This window comes from Equus asinus, chromosome 12 (assembly GCF_041296235.1).
Source record: "Equus asinus isolate D_3611 breed Donkey chromosome 12, EquAss-T2T_v2, whole genome shotgun sequence".
Lineage (NCBI taxonomy): Eukaryota > Metazoa > Chordata > Mammalia > Perissodactyla > Equidae > Equus > Equus asinus.
In genome coordinates this window covers 85,904,844-85,930,407 of record NC_091801.1, presented here as the reverse complement: position 1 = coordinate 85,930,407, position 25,564 = coordinate 85,904,844, and the positions used below count along the sequence as shown (strand labels likewise).

General features: G+C 45.6%; 1 protein-coding gene across 7 annotated transcripts in view; it reads left to right on the top strand.

Moving 5' to 3' along the window:
* The first annotated feature begins 7,482 nt into the window (after positions 1-7,482).
* ARHGAP39 (Rho GTPase activating protein 39) overlaps positions 7,483-25,564 on the top strand; it is a 124,766-nt gene continuing 106,684 nt past the window's right edge. For 3 of the 7 annotated variants that reach the window (XM_044780878.2, XM_044780883.2, XM_044780885.2), the window contains exon 1: positions 7,483-7,622. The gene's annotated coding sequence lies outside the window, so the exon portion shown is untranslated. Of the gene's footprint in view, positions 7,623-7,643; positions 7,777-16,428; positions 16,545-23,033; positions 23,138-25,564 lie in introns of those variants that run through there. The other 4 variants (XM_070481911.1, XM_070481914.1, XM_044780881.2 and 1 more) reach the window with 3 other exon arrangements.

Here is a 25,564-nt window from a genome sequence, read left to right as displayed (position 1 = left end):
GCGGGCGCAATCGGAGCCGGGCTACAGGCGGATGCTAGAGCGCGCTGCTGGGGGGCTTCGCAGAGTCCGGGTCTTCGTGGCGCTGTCCCTGGGGGTCGGTAGTGGCTCTGAGCGCGGCTTGTGAGGGCTGGCCGGTGTGGGTTAGCAGGGCACAGCGAGGGGACGAGGAGGGCGTCTGAACGCGAGGCCCTGGGCCCTCATCTGGCGGGAGCAGGCGCCTCTCCCCTCTCTTTCTCATTGTCTCCCTGGTTCCTTTCCGTCCCTAACACACACCCTAACGTGTTTTATACACGTCCACAATATGAAGTAAGAATATATATGTATATCTCTCTCCTACTTTTCTATTGGAGTTCCTGTTTTTTGTTTGTTTGGTTTTCTTGTTGATAAGGAGAGCTCTTGTATATTCTAGATGCCAATCCTTTGACAGGTTTAGATTGCAAATGTCTTCTGCTAGTCCGTCGTCTATTAACTTTATGATGTAGTCTGTTTAATAGAAATCAGTTCGGAGGTAGTCAAATTAGGTGTCTTTTTGCCTTGTGGTTGTGGTTTTTACCCTCTCCAAAGTCCTAAAGCTACACCCCTATTTTTTTATTAGTGTTTTAGTTTTACTTTTCACCTTTATGTCTATAATCTAGGAATTCAACATCATACATATTAGATGCGGATCTAGCTTCATTTTTCTTCATGTAGTTCACCAACAAAGAATCTATTAAATACTCAGTCTTTCTCCGTTAGATTGTATACGTTGGTGAGATTCTGAATTCTTACTTTTGTTCAGTTGGTCTATTTTTTGTGTTCCTGGGCCTATCAAACACCACTGATTTGGAGCGCATCCTAATATCTAGTAGAGTTCATGTCTGCTGTGTGTTCTCCTTCGAAACTGAACTAGCTATTTGTAGACTCTACTCTTTCGTGTAAATTTTAAAATATGTTTTTCACATTCCTCAAAACATCTTACTGGAAGTTAGATTATTAATATTTTGTTTTTAGATTATTTTAGTGAGAATCGACATCTTTATAATGTTTTGCCTTCTGGCCCATGAACACAGTATATTCCTCCGTTTATTTAGGCTTTTTTTTAAAAAAAAAATTATTTTTTCTTTTTCTTCCAAAGCCCCCTGATACATAGTTGTGTATTTTTAGTTGTGGGTCCTTCTAGTTGTGGTATGTGGGACGCCGCCTCAGTATGGCCTGATGAGGGGTGCCATGTTTTTTGTTTTGTTTTTTTTGTTTTTTTTTTTCCAAAGATTTTATTATTTCCTTTTTCTCCCCAAAGCCCCCTGGTACATAGTTGTATATTCTTCGTTGTGGGTTCTTCTAGTTGTGGTATGTGGGACGCTGCCTCAGCGTGGTCTGATGAGCAGTGCCATGTCCGCACCCAGGATTCGAACCAACGAAACACTGGGCCGCTTGCAGCGGAGCGCGCGAACTTAACCACTCGGCCACGGGGCCAGCCCCGAGGGGTGCCATGTTTATCCCCAGGATTCAAACTGGCAAAACCCTGGGCCACCGAAGCAGAGCACGAGAACTTAACCACTCAGGCACCGGGCCAGACCCCTTATTTAGGCTTTTTAAAACAATCTTTTCATGGAGTTTTTCAGTGTCATGTATAAAGATTTTGTATATTTTTGTTAGCGTAACTTCTACATGGTTTATAGCTTCTCTTGATGTTGTGAAGTGTATCTTACTTTCCATCATATTTTCCAGTTGGCTATTTCTACTGTAGAGGACCATTGTTGAGTTTTCTAAGTTGATCTTATTGATCTTATTGATTCTGATATTTTGTTGATTCTGTATTTTTTCTGTGTTGTTTCATATTATCTTCAATTTTTGAGACTTTAGGTTATTCTCTTCTTATCTTTAGACTCTTTTTTTCCTGTGTTATTGCATTGCCTGAGTGCCCCCCCCCATTAGTTAGCATCTTTTCTTGCTCCTGATCTTAAAAGATTTGCATCTAAATATTCTCAGTTGAAAATAATTTTTATGGGATTTTAGTATATAGCTTTTATCCAGTTAATAAAAGTTCTTTTTATATTCTCAGTTTAAAAATTTCGATCATAAAGAGATGTTGACTTTTACCAACATTTGAGAGAAGCATCTGATTTTATCCTTAGTCCAATGATGTAGTGAATTATACTGACAGATTTTTCTGATGCTGTGTTATCCTAACATTCTTGAACATTGTATTTTTGCCTTCAGTTAACAATATTTTATGTAGGAAATTCACACCTATGTTTTTAAATGAAATGAGCCTATAACATTTTTTTCTTATACCAAATTTATCCAATTTAAGCATCAAGATTATAGTCGCCTAAAAATAAGTGAGGTAGCTTTCCTCTTTTTTGGAACAACTTGTTTAAGGTAGCTACTCTCTTTCTTTACAGATTGATAGAGCTCACCTGTTAAACTACGTAGAAATATGTGGTTTGTGGGTTGGTGAAGTATTTGGTTACTTTTACAAATTCTTCAACGCATATTGGTTTTTGCTAGGGACTGAATGTTTGTGTCTCCTCAAAATTCTTATGTTGAAACTAATCTCCAATATGATGGTATTTGGAGATGGAACATTTGAGAGGTGATTAGGTCATGAGAGTGAAGACTTCATGAATGGGATTAGTGCCCTTATAAAAGAGATATCAGAGAGCTTCCTTGCCCCTTCTGACGTGTGAAGACATGGTGAATAGACAGCAGCCTATGAACAAGGAAGGAAGTCCTCACCAGACACCAAATATTCCAGCACCTTGATCTTGGACTTCTCAGCCTCCAGAATTGTGAGAAATAAATTTATGTTGTTTATAAGCCACCCAGTCTATGATATTCTGTTATAGCAGCCTGAACTAAGACAGTCTTCTCAAGTTTTCTGTTTCTTTTTGTACCAATTTTGACAGTTTTCCTTTCCGAGAAATTTGAAAAGCCTAGACTTTAAAATTAAAATGTGTTAGTTTACAGTTGTTTATGCTGTTCTTATTTTAATCTTTTTGTCTGTAGTTGTTTCTCATTTTTATTCTGGATTTAGTGTATTTGCAGGTTCTCTTCTTTTTTTGTCCATCAGTCTTCCTAAAGGTTCATTTTCTTCATTCATTCTTTCTTTTATTAACAAATATTTATTGAATGTATCCCCTGTGCCAGGCATAACTGTTCTAGGCACTGAGGATACAGTAATGAATAAAACAGGCAAGAATAACCTCTGTGAAATTGATATTCCAATGGGCAAGACATGTAATGAGAAAGATAATTAGGATATATATGTATATATGTAGCATGAGTTCACCAAGGCAGTGAATGTAGCTAGAAAAGAAACAAGGTCCAAGGACTGAGCTTTGGGGCCATTTAACATTGAGGAATCATGAGGATGAGGAGGAACTGGGAAAGATTAAGAGGGAGCAGGTAGAGAAGTAGATGGAAAGGCAGGTGAATGAATATCCTGGAAGACCAAGTGGAGAAGGTGTTTCAGGTAGGAGAGATCATCAGTGGTGACAGATACTTGTGACAGCTGCCATAAAGTGAGGCCATGAGAACTGAGGATTAACCACTGGATTCAATACGATGATGCTCTCATTAATCTATTCTTAATCTTTTCAAACAATTGGCTTTTGGTTTGCTGATATTCTATATTTTCTTGTTGATTTTACTGATTTCTACCCCTAGTTTTATTATTTCCTTCCTTCTTACTTATTTGGGATTGCCTTGTTTTTTGTTTTTCATTTTTTTTCCCCCAATTTCTGGAGTTGAACACTTAGCACAACTTTTTCAGTCATTCCTATTTCCTGAAAAATCTATTTAAAATTTCCTCTATTTCTTTAACTCTGTCCTAGAAATCTTGGTGTTTTTAATTGTTTTTCAGTCCTATTTAAATTTTTTTCTTTATTACTTCTTCTTTAACTTCTCCACTTGGTCTTCCAGGATATTCATTCACCTGCCTTTCCATCTACTTCTCTACCTGCTCCCTCTTAATCTTTCCCAGTTCCTCCTCATCCTCATGATTCCTCAATGTTAAATGGCCCCAAAGCTCAGTCCTTGGACCTTGTTTCTTTTCTAGCTACATTCACTGCCTTGGTGAACTCATGCTTCTTTAACTTCTTTTAGCTGTTTAGTGTTTTATAGCAGGGGGTTTGTTTCAAGACATATAGGATGTGTTTTAGCTATCCCTTCATAATTAATTTCAAAATTTTTTCCGTTTTGACTGGCGATCATTTGTCTGAATGTTGTTGATTCCCTGGAACTTATACCATCTTCCATAGTACCATGGTCAATTTTTGTGAATGTTCCATGTATTTATTTTCTGCTTTTTAGATATAAAGCTATTTCTATAACTATTAGTTTGTTAATCATGTTATTCAAGTATTCTGTATCTTGGTATTTTTCTGTCTGATTTATCAAAGAGATAGGTTAAATTCTCTGTCTACAATTGTTGCTTTGTCTATCTTCCCATAGATGTTTTTTATATATATGTTAATGCATATATTAGTATGTATTGTTAATTATTTGTAGTCTTTTGTGTAACAGAATGTAATTTTCTTTTTACCCTTGGTAATGTTTTGCACTTGAATTCTATTTTGTCTGATATTAAAATTTCTATCTTGGCTTTGTTTTGGATCATTTCCTCCAAATATATCTTTTTCCATACTTTAATTTTTTTCTGTTATATAAATGCGCTCACCCATGTCTGGCAGGGGGTGAGGAAGGAAAATGGAAATGGAAAAACATTCCACCAGTAGGTCTATATCTTTTTCCATGGAAACCCTCATCCACCCTCTCATTTACCTAGCCTACACTTTCCTAGAATGGTGAAGGGCAAAAGATCACAGAAGTCTTTGGCTGCCTCCTTGAAGCCCTGAATATATGTGTTTGGCACATTTCCAGAATGTGTGGACATGTAACACCTGTTGTCCTCAGCCAAAACACCAACATCCTGTTGTGTTACATGCAGATGACACACAAAGTCATGTCCTCTGAGCACCGGAATTGCACATTCTGTGCTCCCATCAACAAAGGGAACTCAGGCTCAAGATGTTGGATGTTCCTGACAGGGCAACCAAATGACGACAGAAAAAAGTACACTGGAGTCAGCAATGTGACCTAAACACAAACATTTTCCATGGAATTGGAGGATGAGGAGAGATTGAGATAAAAACAATATGTCGGTGAGGTGCAGGCAAATCTTTTGAGAAGCATAGACAGCAGGGGATCCGAGAGGTGGATTGGGACCTGGGAGGGGGATGTGGAGCTAAAGGACGCCTTTTGTTTTTATAATTAGAAATATCAGAGTGTGTTTGTATGCTCATGGGAATAATTAGAGAAAGACGAACAGATGTTGCAGGAGAGGAGATAACAGAGCAACATCTTTGAGAATGCAAAGGGAGTGGGTTCCAGTTCACCAGAGGGATTGTCTTAGACAGGATCAGGGAAACATTGCCTGCACATTTTCAAGAGGCAAGGTGAAGGGCAGGGGATGGATGTGGGTGAGCCTTTGGGTTTGGTGATAAGAATTTTGTTTTTACCTGTAGGCTCAACTAGAGAGGCCTGAGAAATTCTGATGGCCACTTTGGAGAGTGGGAGCCTCACCCTCCTGGAGAAAATCACAAGATTGCCAAGGAGCGTGAAGTGACCAGTTAAAGTGTGAAGTGAAGCCAACCATCCTGGTTGTGTGATGTTTCTGGAGCAGTCATGATGAAGGAGAATGGGTGGGTTCTCCCAGTTTGGATTTTCTCAGGTGCGTGTAATGGAGAGGGAGCTAGAGACAAGACAGCAGAGACCCCTTGTCCATGTGTATGGGAGTGAAGTGTGAGGAAGGGCCAAAAGGGAAGTGCAAGAGTGGTGAGACAGTCCTGATTAGAGAGCTCCAGGTGGTGAAAACATTACAGTAGTGGCGTACTGACAGTGTGAGCTTCAGGACAGGAAGTGGAACTCACTTGAGGACTTTGAAATGAGCTTTCAGCCCTTTGCAGTTTCTTGTGATGATGGGATCCGGGGTGAGGCCACGGACTGCGTGGTATGGGCTAGGAAGTCCATTTTTGCTAGAAATGGAAATCAAACACAACTTCCAGAAATGAATATAGGTAACAAGAAGTTTAAAAAGCTTAAAGAACAGGCTAAACACAAATTAGAAAATGCTGCAGAAATTAATAAAAGGAACCTTAACTATATTGGAGTTGGGAAGGCCTCCAGGGGGAGCTCTCACCCCCATCAAACAGGAAGAGATGGACACCTGCACCTCCACCAGCAAGTAAAACTATTTTACTGCTTAAGGAAGATTTCTCTCCCCACCTAGCAACAGTTCAGCCAACGAGAAACACTGTAGCTCAGCCAATGAGAAATGCCCACAGCTCAGCCAATGAGAAATGCCTGCAGCTCAGCCAATGAGAAATGTCTGCAGCTCAGCCAATGAGAAACACCACAGCTCAGCCAATGAGCAACACAGCTCAGCCAATGAGAGATGCCCACAGCTCAGCCAATGAGAAACAATGCAGCTCAGCCAATGAGAGATGCCCACAGCTCAGCCAATGAGAAGGCACTTGGCTCCCCGCACTGTTCCTCTCCCCAAAGCACTTTCCTTAAGAACAGCCCCGCCCTCTCCCCTTTTTCTCTATAAAAGCAGCTCCCCTCGTTTGTTTTGGATTTACCTACAGTTTGACATAGCTGCACGTCTTGAGTTGTAATTCTTTTGGCTAGTCTCAAATGAACTCAGTTTGAGGATAAAGTAACAGGTGAATTTGGTTTTTAGGTTGACAATGCTGAAAAGAGCACTAGGAAAGATGAAGCTGAGCAACTACCAAGAGTTAATATGACAAGCAAAAACATAGAAAATAGAGATGCGGAGCCTACAGACCGTCCAACTTAAACAAATTACAGAGGGAGAGACTACGAGAATGGGGGAGAGCCAATATTTTAAGAGAAAATGGCTGAGAGCTTTCCAGAGTTGAGGAAAAGTGAAATCTCAGATTGAAGAAGTCCAATACGGTTTGAGGAGGTAAAATTACACCAGATCCACACGGGAAACGTATGAAATGTTAACTGCACGCACCAGAGATGGAAGAATCTCAGGAGAGAGCAAATAGGAAAGGGCCAGGTGCGAACCACGCGGTCCAAGGAGGGCTGCGGGGTTCACCTGGGGCGGGGGCGCCCCCTCGACCAGCCTCAAGACCGGGGTGACCTGGGCAGGCGGCTCCCCGCCCGGCGTGCCCCACCCCCAGCCCGAAAGACCTGGGAAGGAGGCGCCCCCCCTTCGCCGGCCCGGCGTTCGCGGAGACCGCGCGGACCCTCTACGCCGGCCTGTGGGCGGAGCCAGACCGACCGCGCTCCACGCTCCCGGCGTGCCGCACGCCCCCCGGTGGGACTCCGGCTCCCGGCATGCCGCGCGCGCCTGCGCACGCGCACGGGGCTGACAGCGGCGCCTCCTGGCGGCGAGCGCAGGGCGGCGCGGGGGCGGGGCCGGAGGCGGGGGGTTGCGCTGGTGACGGGAGGACGCGCGGCCGCGGCGCGCTGGGCCGGTGGCGGCGGCGGCGGCGGCGGAGGACGCGGACCAAGCGGGCGGCGGCAGCGGGAGAGCCGCGGGCAGCTCAGGCGCGGCGCGCGGGCCGGGATGAAGGGCTGTGGTGGCGCGGCCCGCGCGCAGCCGGCCGGTGAGAGCGCGGGCGGTGGGCGGCGCGGGCCGGGAAGATGGCGGAGAGGCCGGCGCTGCGGTCCCCGCCCGGCCTCGCGGAGGCCCCCAGCCCGGGCTCGCGAGGATCCCGGCCCTCGGCGACCGAGGGGACTGGCGGGACCGCGGCGGTCCGGGTAGGGGAGGGGATGTGGGTGCGGGGCCCGGGCTGGGCGGGGCCGCCGGGCGCAAGGGGCCAAGGCCGCGCGGGGGCAGGGTGTGAGGTGGGTGTGGGGGCCCGGCCCGGGAGTGGGCGTCAGTGTGAGAGCGCCCAGCCCAAGGGTGGGCGTGAGTGTGAGTGTGCCCCGTCCGAGGGTGGGCGTGAGTGTGAGCGTGCCCGGCCTGAGGGTGGGTGTGCCCGGCGCGAGGGTGGGCGTGAGTGGAGTGCAGGGCCTGAGTGCGGGGCGTCGGCGCGGTTCCCCGGCGCAGTCGGAGCGGGGTGGGAGCCGGCGGCCCGTTGCGGGCGATGCGGGGCCGGGCCGGACCGGGCTTTGTCCGAGGTGCGGGGAGTCGGGACGCGGGTCTCCGGGTGCGGGCCGTGGTGGCCGGGCCCCGCGGACCTGGCCTCTGCAGCAAGGTGGGCTAGGGCGGTCGGCCCCTTCCCTCCTGGAGCTGGAATTCCCTCAGTTGCTTCCCGCTTGCTGGAGTGGAGCGGGTGGAGGCAGAGTGTTCCGTGCCGAGGACTGCGAGCGAGGCAGGCTGTGCATCTTGGGGGTCAGGACGTCTTTTATTTTAAAACATGCAGCCGGCTGCGAGGCCGCGGCAGCTGTGAGTGTGTTACATGCTGCTCCCACCAGCAGCTGCTGTGGGCGCTGCGCAGCCGTCAGCAGCGAAAATGCGGCGCCCCCCACCCCCACCCCCGCTTCGGTGTTGTAGGGTTTAACCAAACCTCCAGTGACCTCTACAGAAACCTACGGTTGCAAGGCTTGGTGTTCCTCCCCTGGTGCAGACAATAGGAGATTTGTCTTTGAAGCCAGTGAGGGGAATTGAACCCTGTGCGTCCTGGGTGCCTCTGTAAACAGCAGGTGGTTCCCGGTGAGCGGCTCCCCTTTCACAATGAGCAAGGTGTGTTTTCTCCTCATTGGGGGAGGGGAAGGAGATTTGATAGGAGGTGTGACTGTAAAGCAAGGATACTCATTCCATAAAGCGTCCTAGGTACCTCCTTGATGATCCTCAAACGCTTGCTCGGAGAATGAACAGAGGCCAGGCGGTCTCTCTGCCTGCACTTTGTCTAGTCAGCTATATTGCCAAGAGGCTGGAAAACAGAGTGGAGGAGAGGGCGGGTTCTGGAGCCAGACTGCGTGCCTTTGAGTTGTGACTCTTCTGTTTACTGGCTTTGTGTTGTGTGCCTTCGGTTCCTCATCTGTAAAATGGGAACACTAATAATATTGGCTTTCTAGGGTGGTTGTGAGGACTCAGTGAATTAAGACTGTAAAACACTTTGTGCCTGGTACATTGTAAATATTCACAAAAGTTAGTAGTTGTCATCACTGCCAAGATCTGGTTTGCAGAGTGCATTTGCTGGTCATTGGTTCTTCATTTGTCCCCTAGCATCACAGTCTTAGTTTACATTAACTTGAAGTCTGTGGCTCCCTTTTCTTACACAAGCAAACTGGAATCATATTTTGAGAAATAAGTCTTTATAAAGGTAAATGAGGAACAAATCTAATGGATTTAGATAAATTATTATATAGAACAGTTTTAAAAAATATTTTTGGAAAAAGAAAGCTGCTAATGAGCCACTCTAGAACACTGTAGTACTTATTGCCCTTGGGTAGGTAGGATTGTTGTTGACAGAAATGAGATTTAGAGTAGCTCTTGGGTAATTCTCTGTTTGAATCGTTATGTTTCTCTTCACAGTGTTATCCTTGTAATAGAAAGGATAATTTATTAACAAACTTAAAGTGACAGTGAAGACATGAGCTACAGAAAGTGAGAACTTGGAATTACCAGTGCTGTAACATTCTATCTTGCTAAGCTCTTCGAAGAAATAAGACTTAACTTGCTTCAGAACAAAGTGGAAAAATTCCCCATGTTTCCCAAGGAGATGACTCTCTCAGACATAGACTTACCCTAGGTAACTACATCGTGTCTCCTTGCCTGCGTGGTGCTGAGACTAGGAGGAAACCCTTCCACTTCCACTTTAAGTAGAGTCTTTTGGCATTTGTGGGATTTAAGGTGAGAGCGTTTAATGTTCAGAACAAATGGTAACAAAACAGCTTCTGTGAGCAAACTTCAAAATATCTAAAGATAGATTTAAAAATGTCCATCCGGGGATTCTCTCCTGCGTGTGTGCTGGGATGGGCTGTCCTTGAACAATTTCATAACAGCAAATACAGTGTCTTGTTAGGCTTCTCCCTGGTTCTTTGGTGCTTTTGAAAACAGTGTCCACATAGGGTTCTCATATTAAGATAGCTAGTTTTACTAGCAAAACCCCTTTGCTGTGCCTGTTCCCTGACCCATGGTCATTTGGTCATTTGCCATTGGCCTTTGTGGGTGTCCTGTCTCAGAGGCACAGCCTCCGTGCGCAGCCGTGTGTGCAGCCCTGGGCCTGGGAGTCATCTTCTGGTAGAGCTGAACTTGGTTGTCTGCCTGCCTCCAGGTCCCTTCTCCTGTTACCTTGCTCACTCTCCCAGGTAAAGTCAGTTATTGGTTGTCTCTGCTGCCTCCTGTACCTGCCTCACTGTGCCTTCTGTTTGCCTCTGGGACTTGCCCCTGACATTATTTAGCAGCTCTGCCCTGCTCCCGGAGGTCTTGTCTGACCCTGACTCCCAACCTCTGACCACAGTGAAACAGTGTGCTGTTCCACCCTGTGAGATAGACCTCCTCGCTTGGGTTTGCAGTCCTGGCTCACTCCTGCTTCTGCTGTGCTCAGGTCTCAGACTTCCTGGGACCAGCATTTTGCTGGGATGGTGATATAAATGAATTTTATCATCATATGTCCGAGAGTTCTGATAACATGAAGTTGCACACACACACACCCCATTCATAAGCTTGTCAGTAAACTCATAAACTCATATTGGTCTTTGACACAGTATGTGTGTTGTGAAAAGAACTTATTGGCCACTATTATGCTCCATTGGGTGGAATTTTTCTTGGTTTAACATTTGGTGTGGCTTTTCCCTGCTTTTCTTTGAAGTCTGGAATTTTGTGGGAAAACATAATATTCAGCATTAGGAATATTTTTTCAGTATTCTATATAAATGTTTCCCGAGTATCATTAATTCACTACTTTTTAGATTGAACATCTAATCTGTGCTCAATTAGTTGTGCATAGATTGTAGTACTACAGGCATGTGGCACACTGTTCTTTCATGGAGCTTGAAAAGGAGAAAGTCTGCTAAGGCTGTGAACCCTTCTAAGATTAAGGGCTGAACAGTGCTCCAGACCAGGTCCCCTGCGTGTTTTTGTAAATAAAGTTTTATTGAAACACAGCCACCCTTGTTCACTTTTGTATGATCTGTGGCTGCTTTGGCAGAATTGACTAGTTGCAACAGAGACTATATGGCCTACAAGGCCTAAACTATTTACTCTCTGACCCATTTACAGAAAAAGTTTGCTCTTGAAATTCAGAAGGGAAATGATTGCAGGGGACTACAGTGTGACAGAAAGCTTCAAGGATTTGGTGGTCTTTGAGCTGAAACCTACTTAGCAGGAGGTGAGTGGGGGAAAAGAGTGAGGGCATTGCAGCACCACACACAGAAAGTGTTTGGGGTTTTGGGAACAAAGGCAAGAAGGTGGATTATGTGTGGTTTGTGGGATTAGAAGATCGTGTAAGGAATAAGAGGAAATAAGGATTATATTGTGAAGGTCTTTGAATTCAGGTTAAAGCCTTTAGATTTTAGTTCTGTGGTTAATAGGAAGCCACTTCAGGGCTGTGAACAGGGGAAGTCCTGATAAAATGGTTTAAGAACATTTAACTTTGGGACCATCATTTGCTCAGTTGCTACTTGGAAGGTTGGCGTCCTGGGTTCACCCTCTACTACCACATCCTGTTGCTCCAGGTTCTGCTCATTATACCTCCTAAGTAGTGGCCAAATCCATCTTTCCTCTGTCACCAGGGCCACTGGTCAAGCAGGGCCTGTGCCGTATCCCTTCTGCATTATGGCCACGCCTCCTGGATGGGCTTCCTCCCTTCTGTCTTACACATAGCTGCTCAGGTGATGTGTGCAGGGCAGTGGTTCTCACCCAGGGGTGATTTTTCTGGAGACATTTTTGGTTGTCCCAACTCGGAGGGGGTGCTATTGGCATTGAAAATTTGGAGGCCAGGCACTCCTCCCGCCCAACCCAACAGCCTCCCTTCCAGAAATTCTGACACCTGCAACAACATGGACAAACCTTGAAGACATTATGCTAAGTGAAACAAGCCAGTCATAAAAGGACAAATACTGTATGATTCCACTTATGGGGGTCCCTAGAATCGTCAAATTCTTAAGAGACAGAAAGCAGAATGGTGGTTGCCAGGGGCTGGGGGAGGGCCGAACGGGGAGTCAGTGTTTAATGGGTGCAGAGTTTCAGTTCCGCAAGATGGAAAGAGTTCTGTGAATGGTTGGTGGTGATGTATGAATAACAATGTGGATGTACTTAATGCCACTGAACTATACACTTAAAAATGGTTAAGATGGTAAATTTTAGGTAATGTTTATTCTACTGCAAATAAATTTTTAAAATAAAAATATAAAAAAAAAAAAAAGAAAAAAGAAAATTTGGAGGCCAGGGATGCTGTTCAACATCCTGTGGCGCACAGGATGGCCTCACGGCCAGTATACCAGGCTAAGGAGCAGGCCTAGAGTGTGTCCTGCTGGTTGCTCCCCTGCCCTGCATTCCTCCCTGGCTCCCTGTGCTCTCTAGTGACACCAGCCAAGTGCTACCAGGCCTCCTACCCCCACCCCCGCCGTGTTGCCTCTTCTCATCAAAACAGACAAAGCTCAGGTGGCCCATTCAGCTCCTTTGACCCTCACTGGGGGCTGCCCAGCAGGACCCTGTCCTGATCTCTCCCTTAGCCCAGCAAGTTCTCTTTCTGTGCCCCATGGCATTCTGAGCTGCTCCATTGGTCACTGCACAACGATGAGTTGTCTCCTCTCTGGCTGAGAGGTCTGAGGGCAACAGACACATTTGTGTTCTTAATATCTCATGGCAGCATTTTCTTTGCGTATCAACATCAGAATAAAGGTGGGTGGATTTGATCAGGAGCTGCCCCAGAGAAGGATTGACACGGTGGCAGAGCAATTCCTTGCTTCATTTCCCCATGTGGCTGCTTCCAGCTGCTCAGGGCCGCTCATCTCTGGCTTTCCTAAATATACATTTTTTTCCTTCTCATAGATTCTCTTTATTTTTGCTTCCTGAAAAGCTTTAAAAATTTTTTTGAACAGATAATATATTCCTGTTTGAAAGTACAGGGTGCACAGTGTCGCCTCCTTCTTTCTGCTGGTAGGAACCTGGTCCCCTGGAGGCACCTGCTGTATCTCCTTCTAGAGAGGCTTTGTAACTATGCAGGCAAAGGTGTGAGTATATATTCTTTTTTCCTATCCCTTTCTGTGAAAGTTTCTGAACCTTGCCTTTTTTAACTAAATATGTTTGGGAAGTCATTCCATATCAGTACATTTTCCAATTCATTCTTTTTCATGACTGCATCATTTTTGGCCATATGGAGGTGCTATAATTTATCTAACCAGCTGCTACTGGTGAATATCATATTTTGTGCAGTTACAAATAAGGCTGCAGGTACAGCATTTTGCAAATGTGCAGACTGCTTGTAGGACCCATCCCTAGAAATAGCACCTGTTTCTTTCATCACTATTTATTCTGTTAGATCAGGTTTTGCTTTTGTTTCTTAAAGTCTTTAACTCTGTACTTCCTTTGGTCATTTATTTTTCCTAATTATCTATCTATCTGTATTTTTTTGTGTGTGAGGAAGATTGGCCCTAGGCTAACATCTGTTGCCAATCTTCCTCTTTTTGCTTGAGGGAGATTGTTGCTGAGCTAACATTTATGCCAGTCTTCCTCTATTTTATGTGGGATGCTGCCACAGCGTGGCTCGACAAGTGGTGCTTGGTCTGCACCCGGGATCCAAACCTGCAAACCCCAGGCCACTGAAGCAGAGTGCGCAAACTTAACCACTACGCCACTGGCTAGCCCCTATCTATCTATCTATGTATTTTTTTTTTATGAGGAAGATTAGCCTTGAGCTAATATCTGCCAAAGAATGGCCCTGAGCTAACATCTGTGCCCATCTTCCTCTGTTTTATATGTGGGACACCTGCCATGGCATGGCTTTTTTTTTTTTTTTGAGGAAGATTAGTCCTGAGCTAACATCTGCCAATCCTCCCTTTTTTTTTTTTAATAATCCTCCTCTTTTTGCTGAGGAGGACTGGCCCTGAGCTAATATCCGTGCCCATCTCCCTCTACTTTATATGTGGGACGCCTACCACAGCATGGCTTGCCAAATGGTGCCATATCTGCACCTAAGATCTGAAGTGAAGTGTGCGAACTTAACCTCTATGCCACCAGGCCAGCACGCATTTATATTTTAAATAATGTAGCGTGGTCAGATTAAATGAGTCTCTCAATTGGAAATTGGCTTACTTTTCATGTGTTCTTATAGGTAAGAGTGACTAGGAAAACATATCCACACAAAAACTTGTGCATGAATGGTCACAGCAGCAATTATTCACAAGAGCCAGAAAGTGGAAACAACCCAAGTGTCCATCAGCAGGTGAATGGATAAACAAAATGTTATGTATTCGTAAAATGGAATATTATCAGGCAATAAAAAGAAATGAAGTACTGATTCATGTAATGATGTGGGTGCACCTTGAGACATTATGCTGAGTGAAAGAAGCCCGACACAAAAGTCCATATATTGTATGGTTTCGTTTATATGAAATGTCCAGAATAGGCAAATCCATATCGACAGTAGATTAGTGGTTGCCAGGGGCTGGGGTATGACAGCTAAGGGGTATGGGTTTCTTTTTGAGTAATAAAAATATCCTAAAATTGACTGTAAAGGCTGTGCATGTCTGCGAACATACTAAAAATATGCTAAATTTGTACAGTTTAAATGGGTGAATTGTATGGTCTGTGAATTATATCTCAATGAAGCTGTTAAAAACCAGAGTGACTAGGATTTTTCAGAAGGGAGCATTCCAAGGTGGGGGCCCACAGAGGGCCTTGGTGTTGATGCTGTCCTGGGTTGTGGTGAGAAGTCCAGGAGCAGCAGGGAACGAGGTGATGCATCCCTGATCAGTTTCTGAGATGCTCGGTGTAGCTGATGTAAACTGGTCCTGGTGCAGAAGACTTGAGTTAAACTTTGACTCAATCCCTGACTTGTGCGATTGATCACAGATAAATCGCTTAATATCTGAGCCTCGGCTCTCATCTGTGGATGAGACGGTAATCTGTGCTGTTTGTTTTCCAGGGTGTTGTGAGGCTGAGGCGTGACTGAGTTTCAGAGGATTCTGTATGTTACTGAGTGTTATATGTATATGTGGTTTTTAAAAATGAGTTTCAACAGCAAGAGGCCAAGGAGTCAATGGTCATGTTTTCTGTCCTCTTGCAGACTGGTCCAAGACTAGACAACCCTCAGTGTAGTCAGCTGCAGTATGAACAGAATTGAGGCACAAACAGAACTGTCACCCCAGCTTGAAGCCCTTGCTGGCAGCGAGGGTGCTGGTGTTCAGGCATGAGAGTCCCTCTTTTGGCCCCCGGTATTTGAGCCTGTTTTCCCTTTTGGCTGCACTCCTTTGTCTGTTATGCTTCTCTTCTTGGTCCTTTCTTGAAGCTCCTAGAGGCCCCAGCACTGACAGAGTGGCTGTTGCTTCCTCCATGGTTGAGCTTTACAGGAATATTGTCCCTTATGACTCTGTGGGTGGTTTTCTGTTATAGTCCTTTCAGCCATTTTCTGGGATTTCTGTGGTGGCCAGCTTGTTCTTCCTAGCAGTTAGGATTGTGGTGAAGCGTATGCAGTATGAATTTCCCCAGCCTGCAGTCTCATTATTTGTGCGTCAGATTATGTGTGTCACTAATAAAGGTGAAGCAGCTTCTAGACTCTAGATATTTTCTATTTAATTGCGATGGTGTTGGCCCTTTATTTTGTATTTAGAATTCAGCCATGCTCTTAGGATTCTACTTCTTCTGACTCTGAGAAGCCCAAGAAGTGGCCTCTGGTTCCTAGAAGCTGGGAGGGAGTAGTAATGCTGTGGGTCCCAGAGACCCCCCATTTTCAGGGATGTGTGGAAGCTACAGATAGCTGTCTAGGAACAATGCCAGCCTTCCTTCCTGAGGCCGTGGGGCCCAGGACTGGCATCGCTCAGGAGTAGAGCCCTTCTCTGTTGGTTTGGCAGGACTTCATGTCTGGTTCTGTATTTGGCGGGCCTGTCCACATTCATCCCACTACTGTTTCTCCTGTCGCCTGCTATGTGCCAGCCACGTGCCAGTCAGGTGCCCTGAGATGGGACAGACCAGGCCCCTGGTGAGGGACACACGGGAGTGGATTGTGATAACCTCACATGGACAGCAGCTGTGGAGGTGTGTGTGGGGTCTTGGGGAGATGCCTAGAGCAGCTGCTAGCCTAGCCTGGGGGATGTGGAGTTTAGGTAGGCTTTCTGGAGGAGGAAGTGTCTCATCTAGAAAGGAGGGGTATCTGTGACCAAGTCTTCAAGGGTGTTAACCAAGCAAAGAAACAGTGCACCGCAGGTGGAAGTGGTAGCATGGGGCAGGAAACAGCAGGTGTGTGGGGAGCCTTCAGCAGCACTTTGTGGCTAGGGCGTCCAGTGAGGCAGGGATGGGCAGAGCAGGAGGTCAACAAGAGGGTGAGAACGCATGTTTGCAAAGCTGAGAGCTTGGACTGCCTCTGACAGGGTAGCACCCTTCATCTCAAGTCCCACCTGCTGTGGACAGGCTGCTGGTAAGCCCAGGAAAGGGTTTTACAAGAGTCTCTTTTAGTGCAGGCTTTACTCATTCACTTCCTTTCCGGAACACATCAGAACTTACATGAAGGTGTTATACACCCTCGATCCATTCTAATGTATTTTAAATGATGAAGATAAATTATTTGCAAGAGCCTAGACTGCTGCCTGTTGGCGACTCTGCATAGCTAGCTGTGGGACAGGGGCTCCATCAGTTGCCCCTCTGAGCCCAGTGTGGTGGCCCTCATGGAGGACAAGACACATAACACAGGTGTCATTTCACATTAACTGTGTAGTCCTTAAAGAGTACTGACGTTAGGAATTTGCACACTGGAGTTGGCATGTGCTTGGTATGTGGAGGGCCCCAATGATTATTCAGGGAAGCTTGGCTGCCCTGCTTCTTGGTGACTCTGCATACTTTCTCCTGAGCATGAGGCAGCTGAATGATCAGTGTCTCCAGTGCTAGGGTCTGCTAATGCAAAGTGAGACCCCTGCCTCCTGAAGCTCGGAGTCCAGTGCTGGGAGCAGACACACAGTTGCCAACTGTGGTGTGTCTGCTGAGTGATGGGGATGGGGCTGTGAGAGCAAACCTAGGGTACCTCTTTTAGATGATAGGTCAGGGAAAGCCCTCCCTGGGAGTGAGACTGAGTCTGAGGCCTCAGGATCGGATGGAAAGTGGGGAGGCAGATCAGCTGACGTGGCAGTCCTGGGGCAGCAGGGCCCATGGGGCAGGATCCCAGGGCAGGGTAGGAGATGGGGCAAGGCAGGTCGCCAACCAGACCTTGCTGACCACGGGAGCTGTCAAAGGGCTGACTCAAACGGCTCATCTTTTTGAAGCCTTGCCCTGGCTGTTGTGTCAGGAGTGAATTGGAGGAAACGAAAAGTATAGAAACATGGTCAGGTGAGAGAAGATGGGGCAAAGGCTGATGGGTCAGCAGAGGTGTCAGGTCGATGGGGCTTGATGGGTTGGATGTGGAGGGTGATGGGAGAGGGAGTCATGAGCCAGTGGCACAGGAACCTGGTCTCAGGTGCTGCTGTCCTGTTTGTCAGTGTGTTGTTATATCGGCACATATCAGAATTCCACTCTTTTTATTGCTGAATAATATTCCACTGCACGACTATGCCACATTTTGTTTATCCATTCATCTGTTGATGGATGTTTGAGTTTTCACTTTTTGGCTGTTACGAATAATGCTGCCATTTGTACGTGTTTGTGAATAAGTGTACGTATTCATGAACAACTGTTTGCACATGTTTTCGTTTCTTTGGGGTATATACCTAGGAGTGGAGTTGCTGGGTCTTATGGTAACTCTTTGTTTATTTTTGAGGAAATGCCAAAGTAGTTGCACCATTTTACATTCTTGCCTCTCGTGTATAAAGTTTCCAATTCTTCCACATCCTCTCTGACACTTGTTATTGTCTGTCTTTTTTATTACAGCCATCCTAGTGAGTGTGAAGTGGTATATTGTGGTTTTGATTTGCATTTCCTTGATGGCTGATGATGTTGGGTATCTTTTCATGTGCTTTTTGGCCATTTATATGTCATCTTTGGAGAAGTGTCTATTCAGATCCTTTGCTCATGTTTCAATTGGGTTATTTATCTTTTTATTACTGTGTTATAAGTGTTCTTTATATATTCTGGATACAAGTCCCTGGTCAGATGCATGATTTGCAAATGTGTTCTCCCTGATTCTGTGGATTGTCTTTTCACTTTCTTGATGGTATTATTCTCAACACAAAAGTTTTAAATTTCCATGAATTCCAATTTATTTTTTCTTTTGGTGTTTGTGCTTTGGTGTTGTAGCTAAGAAACCAATACCCAATCCAAGGTGATGAATATTTACTCCTACGTTGTCTTCTAAGAGTTCTATGGTTTTGGCTCTTACACATACGTTTCCATCTTTATTCTTTGCTTTATATATTGTTGATCTATACTTTTGGGTTTCTGATCCAGTTTGAGTTAATTTTTGTATATGGTATGAGGTAGGGGTCCAACTTCATTCGTTCGCATGTGGATATCCAGCTATCGTAGGACCATTTGTTGAAAAGACAATTCATTATTTCCACATTGAATCATCTTGGCATCCTTGTTGAAAATCACTTGACTGTAAATTTGAGGGTTTGTTTCTCAACTGTCAACTCTGTTCCATTGGTCTCTGTGTCTGTACTTATTCCAGTACCACCCCATCGTGATTACTGTAGTTTTGTAGTAAGTTTTCAAGTTAGAAACTGTGAGTCCTCCACTGTGTTCTTCTTTTTCAAGATTATTTTGGCTTTTCTGGGTTCCTTGAATTTCCATATGAATTCGTTTTTTAGTCTGTCAATTTCTGCAGTAACAGCAGGCTGAATTTTGATAGGGATCTGTTGAATCTATAGATCAGTTTGGAGCATTTTGCCATCTTACCAATGTTAAGATGAATATTCCATGAACATGGGATATCTTATCACTAGGTCTTCTTTAATTTCGTTCAATTATGTTTTGTAGTTTTTATTGTACAAGTCTTGCACTTATTTTGTTAAATTTATTACTGAATACTTCATTCTTTTTTCATGTTGTTATAAATGAAATTGTTTTCTTAATTTCATTTTCAGGTTTTTCATTGCTAATGAGTCTTTTAAAAATTTTTTGTTTTTTCTACTGGAACAAATGTTCAAAATTTAAAAGGTATTTTTTTTTTAAAGATTTTATTTTTTTCCTTTTTCTCCCCAAAGCCCCCCGGTACATAGTTGTATATTCTTCATTGTGGGTCCTTCTAGTTGTGGCATGTGGGACGCTGCCTCAGCATGGTTTGATGAGCAGTGCCATGTCCGCGCCCAGGATCCAAACCAACGAAACACTGGGCTGCCTGCAATGGAGGGCGCGAACTTAACCACTCGGCCATGGGGCCAGCCCTGAGATTCTGGACATATTTTGAGGTTAACCATTAAGATTTCCTGGTGGAATTGCAGCGGGCAGCTCAGGAGTTCAGTTTGGGTGTGTTGCATTTGAGAGTCTGACATCAGGGGAGCTGACAGTCAGGAGAGAGGAGCTGCTGGGAGGGAATCATAGGCCTGGAGATGCCATGCAGGTGTTGAGCCTGGGGAGCCCTGGAAGCAGGGTAGGTGAAGGTGGAGCCGGGGGGAGGGCTGGATAATGGGGAGGAAGGAGTGACCTGTGCATAATGGCGAGGAGGGGGTGATCCTCGTGGATCATGGGGAGGAGGGGGGTGGTCCTGGTGGATCATGGGGAGAAGGGGGTGGTCCTGGTGGATCATAGGGAGGAGGGGGTGGTCCTGGTGGATCATGGGGAGGAGGGGGTGGTCCTGGTGGATCATGGGGGAGGGGGTGGTCCTGGTGGATCACAGGGAGGGAGAAGTGGTTTTCAGTTCCCTAGGCTTCGAGGTCAGAGAAACAAGGATGAGGAACTGCCATTGGGCTCAGGGTCAAGGTGGTTGGTGATATGGAAGAGCAGATTCTGGTGTTTGTGTGTGTGGGTGGGGAAAGCCAAAAGCATGTTTGAGTGAGTTTAGGAGAAAATGGGAGAGAAGAAATTGGAGGTGATGAGTACAAACACCCCTTTCAAGGATGTTTGCTGCTAAGGGGCAATCGAAGATTGTTTATTCACATGTTTTTTGAGATGCAAGAAGTGACAGCTGTTTATGTGCTGATGAGACTAACCCCTTAGAGAAGAATGATGTAGAAGAGAGACCTACTGGAGAGTGTGGGATCACTATGCAGTGGAGGGCAGGAGGGCCAGCTGTGTGCTGGTCCACATGGGCCTGTGGAAATGCTTTCCTGATGCTTTTCTTAGAAGAGTAGGAAGCAGGCTCTCCATGGAGAATGAAGATGGGGGAGGAGATGCTGGAGGTATGGGGAGCAAAGAAGGTGTGAAAGGGTGACCAAGGATCTTGAGATGGCCAGGCAGGAAGGGGAGGCCAGTCACAGTGTTTTCCTGTGGGAGTGCTTAGCTGCAGAGGTCAAGATGTGGACATGGAATGCGGGGAGCGAGTACTGGGTTAACCATGGTATTGCTTTGCCAACTAAGCAGGGTCCAGGGGATTCCAGGGCATCATGGAGTAAGATCTTATTCCCCCTTTTAGAAATAAAGAACCTGAGGACAGACAGTAATTGGTGGAGCCTGCGTTTGTGCTAGTCTGGCTGGAACGTGGTATGTGAGGAGGAGCCAGCACTGTGGGGCCTGGAGAGCCAGGGTCTCAGAGGACAGGGACAGGGTGGGGTTTCAGTCTAAGAATTTGGGGCCTTACAGGGGCATGAGCAGTGGGCAACCTCATCCAATGGACTGTTTGGAAAACTTTCTGCCTACTCTTGGAAGATGGAGTGTGCATGTGATTGTGTATGAGCATGTGTATGTGTGACTCTGTGTGTGCCTGTAAGTGTGCATTAGCATGTGTGTGTCTGTGAAGAGGGCTCTGGTGGTCCAGGAGTGCATGATGGTGGCAGGACCCCCGTGTTTGGACTGGGTGCATTCTGAAGGTAGAGCTGGGAGGGATCCCCATGGCCTGGCTGGACTGTGATGTCTGGAAATGGGGGCTCCCTGAAGCCTTTGTTCAGGGACAGCAGTGTCCCTCAGAGGTGCAAGAAGAGCTTCAGGACCTGGGCTCCAGGCTGGCTTGTCAAGTCCTGAGCTCATGGATATGTGAGTGGGAAGGTGACTCTGAGCACTGCTGTAACTGGAAACAGGCAGCTTGGTTGAATGCAGAGCCTGAAGTGAGATTGATGTTCCAATTTGGAACCATGTATAATTGCAATGTTTCACAAACATCGAGAGTCATTATACTTCCCATAATGGGACACTGTGCTCTAGGGAATGAGCTGGCTGTGTCTGTGTCTGCGTGTGTACGTGTATGTAGATGTGCGTGCACACATAGATGTGTGTATAGACAGACATATGCACAGATGGCCAAAACATACGAAGTGAAAGAAGGAAAGTATACCAATCCACCGTGTATGTAGTAGGACCTACTTTTTTAAATTGAAAAGAAGAATATGTGATTTTATGTGTGCTGATATGTACATAGACTTTTCTGGAAGAAAACATAAGACAATTTGCGGTGTTGTCTTTGTTGGAATCCACAACCGTGTTAAAACTTATTTTTTAAAGCTTGGTGCGCAGACTAACCTATTTCATTTTCTTCTTTATCCTTCTGAGTGAATGTACCCTGGAGATGTGTGTTATTCAGAACAGGAGTCGGATGGGAAAGGGAAGAATCGCCACCTTAGCATTGATGAGGAATGCCTGGTGGAGGCCTGGCAGGGATGGGATTGTGACGGGGCCAGAGGTAGATAGGAAAACAGCCTAGGAGCAGCCCAGGCCGAGGTGGTGAGGAGGTAGGCCCCAGAGGAGGCCCACAGCCAGGCCCTTGGTCCCAGTGCAGTGGGTTGTGGCATGCACTGTTCTCCTCAGCAGCTTGCCCGAGACCACACAGCAGGCAGGCCTGGAGCTGACAGGCCAGAGCCCAGCTTTCACCCCCACGTGGTACTGCCTCTGGGGTGAGATCAAGAGTCTGCTGTAGAAGGGGCGCTGGGGTCCAGATCTTACTTCCTCCATCTTCACTGTGCAATGATCGGTGGTGCTCACCTCAGACGGTGTGGTGGTTTTGTAATTTAAATTGTATCATGTTTCTCCCCTGCTTAAAACTCTTTGGTAGCTTTTGTACTTAGGACAAAATTAAGAATCTCAGTGTTTTCTCTGAGTCCTGCAACTCTGCAGTCACTCTGCAGCCTCCCATCCCCAGGGCACTCAGCCACCTTGTCCTCTCTCTGGCTGTGCGTCTGCTTGCCTTCCTTGGCTGGAGGCTCCTGCCAGCTCATCTGGCTCGTGCTTTCTCCCATTTGAGGTCTTGGCTTCAGTGATTCCAGTCTAGTGATGAGGCCTTTGCTCAACCAATTTAATGTAGGTCCTTCCTCAGAGAACTTCATTCTTTTGTGGCACTCACTAGAATTTGTACTTATACACTCACTTCCACTTGTTCCCTATCTCTCTGTGTCCTGTGGAGTGTAGGGCAGGGGCTATGTCAGTGTTATTCATCACCGTCTGCCCAGAGCCTAGGACAATACTGACATATAGGTGTAAAATAAATATTTTTGGAATGAATTAATGAATGCATAAAAGAAAAAATAAACACTGGGAGAATTAATGAGATCCATCAGGCATGCCAACTACTGCCATACATAAAGTTATTTGTTCTTTTTTTCTTTCTTTTTTGGTGAGAAAGATTGGCCCTGAGCTAACATCTGTTGCCAATCTTCCTCTTTTTGCTTGAGGAGGACTGTTGCTGAGCTATCTGTGGCAATCTTCCTTTATTTTGTATGTGGGAGGCTGCCATAGCATGGCTTGATGAGCGGTGCATAAGTCCATGCCCAGGATCTAAATCTGTGAACCCTGGGCTGCCAAAGCAGAATGTGTGAACTTAGTGACTACACCACCGGGCTAGCCCCCAAGTTATTTAAATGATGGAAATAAGTATCACACCATTCAGAGGTGACAGGGCCTATTGGGGTGGGTGACTAAGCGCTGCTTCTTAAAGGGTGAATGGTTTTGGTTAGAAAGAGAGGAGAGGAGAGAGCCCACAGGTGGGGAACAAGCACCCAGGTAAGAGTGGGGCTTGGCAAGTGGGAGGCATAACTGGGGAACAATTAGCAAACTATTTCTCTTGAAACAGAGTAGAAGTGGAAAATGGGCCTGGACTGAGACGCTACGTCAGGGACCCTCTCTAGCTGTGCTGTCACTAGCCTCAGCACTAGCCTTGCTTGGTTGGCCATTAGCACTGAGAGTGAATGTTAAGTGTTATTTAATCTTAATTAATTTACATTTAAATAGCCACAGTGGTGAGTGGAAACTGTTTTGAGCAGTGCAGTTCCAGAAGACGCTAGTGTAAATAGCGTCCCTTTATTGTGGGAGCACCATTGAATGTTTATCATGACGAAAGTGAGGTGACATTGGCTGGCCTTTTGGGCAATTCTTGAATCTGGCAGTGGGAGTGAGATGGGTTGGGAGAGGGAAGGTTGAAAGCTTGGAGAGTCTTCTGTTATTTAACCAGAGGCTGGCAAGAAGGAATTCAGTCCTGAATGTGTGCAACAGGCCATGAGGCTGTGGGAGCAGGTGGCTGGTGGCCAATGCCGAGGACCGTGGGTAGAATGGGCAGTGGCAGGGACCTAGGAGAGCAGGAGGGGTATGGGAACATTCCACACCTTTGAGCCTGGAGGGGCAGAGCAATGTGGTACGGCAGACAGAAATAGATACACAGTGCAAGTGTGTGGGGTGGTTGGGAAAGAGATCTGGGGAGGAGAGTTTCATTGTGAACACCATCCAGGGCAGTCCTACCTGGCATTTGGGTTAGAGGTGGTCAGGCAGAGATTTGGGACTTAACTACAGAGAGGCTATAGTGGGAACTATGGGAACAGAACCAGGAGTTCAGAGGGTTGGGTGTAGAGGGAAAAGAGCCTTGGGGTGTCCTGCAGTTGGAGGGGCATGAACAAGTGGAGCCCCAGGGCAGTCAGGGAAGGTGGGAGAGAAGCAGGTTAGCTCTGTGCCCAGGGGTGGGGGGTGGGGGGAGTCGTCACTGGGGGCGCTGGAGTAGGGTGACGTGTGACCATCCACAGGTGGAGCACTTAAGCCAGAGAATGAGCCGAGGCCAGAGCGTTCATCAGAAGATTGTCTGGAATTCTCTGATTTCTTGGTTTAGACCCCACAAAATCTTCTGGAAAATGTCCTCCACTTAGACTCCTGAACTTTGAACTTTGATTTAGTGATAACTCTTGTCTCTCCACACTTAGATCCTAGGGCTGGTGATGATCAAAAAGGAAGCATTCATTAGCTCCAAAGATAATTTATGGTGACTGAGACAGGACTCAATGGAAATAGAAAGTTGAACTGTGTGAATTGCAGTTTTTGTAGGTAAAAAAAAAAGTGTTGAAAAATGGTGATTCCATATGATTTTTTCTATTGTATAAAGAAATCATTCTTCAAATGAACAGCTTCGCAGCACATGTAGGGAGTTATGGGTTGTTTCCCCCCTAGCCTTCACTGTGTTAATCGAGTTCTGCTCGTTGTACTTTAACTGTCCAAGTCAGCGTGTTGCTGGTTATCTAGGTATCTGCCCTTTGACTGTAATCATTATATCCTATACTTGTGTCTCCCCTCCTTCCTTTACAAATGTATAAATTATTAATTACTGTCTGTGTTGGGTTTCCTGGGAAGTAGACTCTGAGATGGAGATTTGCAGGAAGTTTACTGAGCGTGCTCTCGGGATCAACGTCTGTGTGGCGAGTGAAGGGCGTGGGACTGGACAGAAGGGCCAGTTGAAATGTGACACCATAAGCTGTTGAGCCTGCCAGTCCATGAACCTAGTACACTCTCCATAAATTTAGATCCTTTTAAATTTCTTTCATCAGTACTCTGTACTACTCAGTGTACATATTTTGCCAAATTTATCCCTAGTATTCATTAAATACTAAAATTTACCCCAATATTAATTAAAGATTTATATTTAACTTTTTAATATATACACTTATTTCATCTGTGAATAAAGATAGTTTTATTTCTTCCTTTCCAATCTGAGTGCCATTTATTTCTTTTTCTTGCTTTATTGCGCTACCTAGGACCTCTGGTAAAATGTCATACAAAAGTGGTGAGAGTGGATTTTCTTTCCTTGTTATTAATCACAGGGGGAAGCATCCAGTCTTTGACTATTTAATATATATATAGCTATAGGTTTTGTATATATATTCGTTATCAAGTTTAGGTTGTTTCCTTCTATTCTTACTTTGCTTTGAGTTTTTATAAGAATGAATGCTGGATTTTGTTAAATGTCCTTTATGCTTCTACTCTGATGAGCATATGTTTTTTTCTTTTTTAGTCTGTTAATGTGGTTAATTACACTGATTAATTTTTGAATGTTAAACCAACCTTGCAATCCTGGGATAACCCCCCCTTGGGTGTGATGCGTTATCCTTTATAGCTGGATTCAATTTGCTAAAAATTTAAAAATTGTAAGGATTTTAAAAATCTGTGGTCATG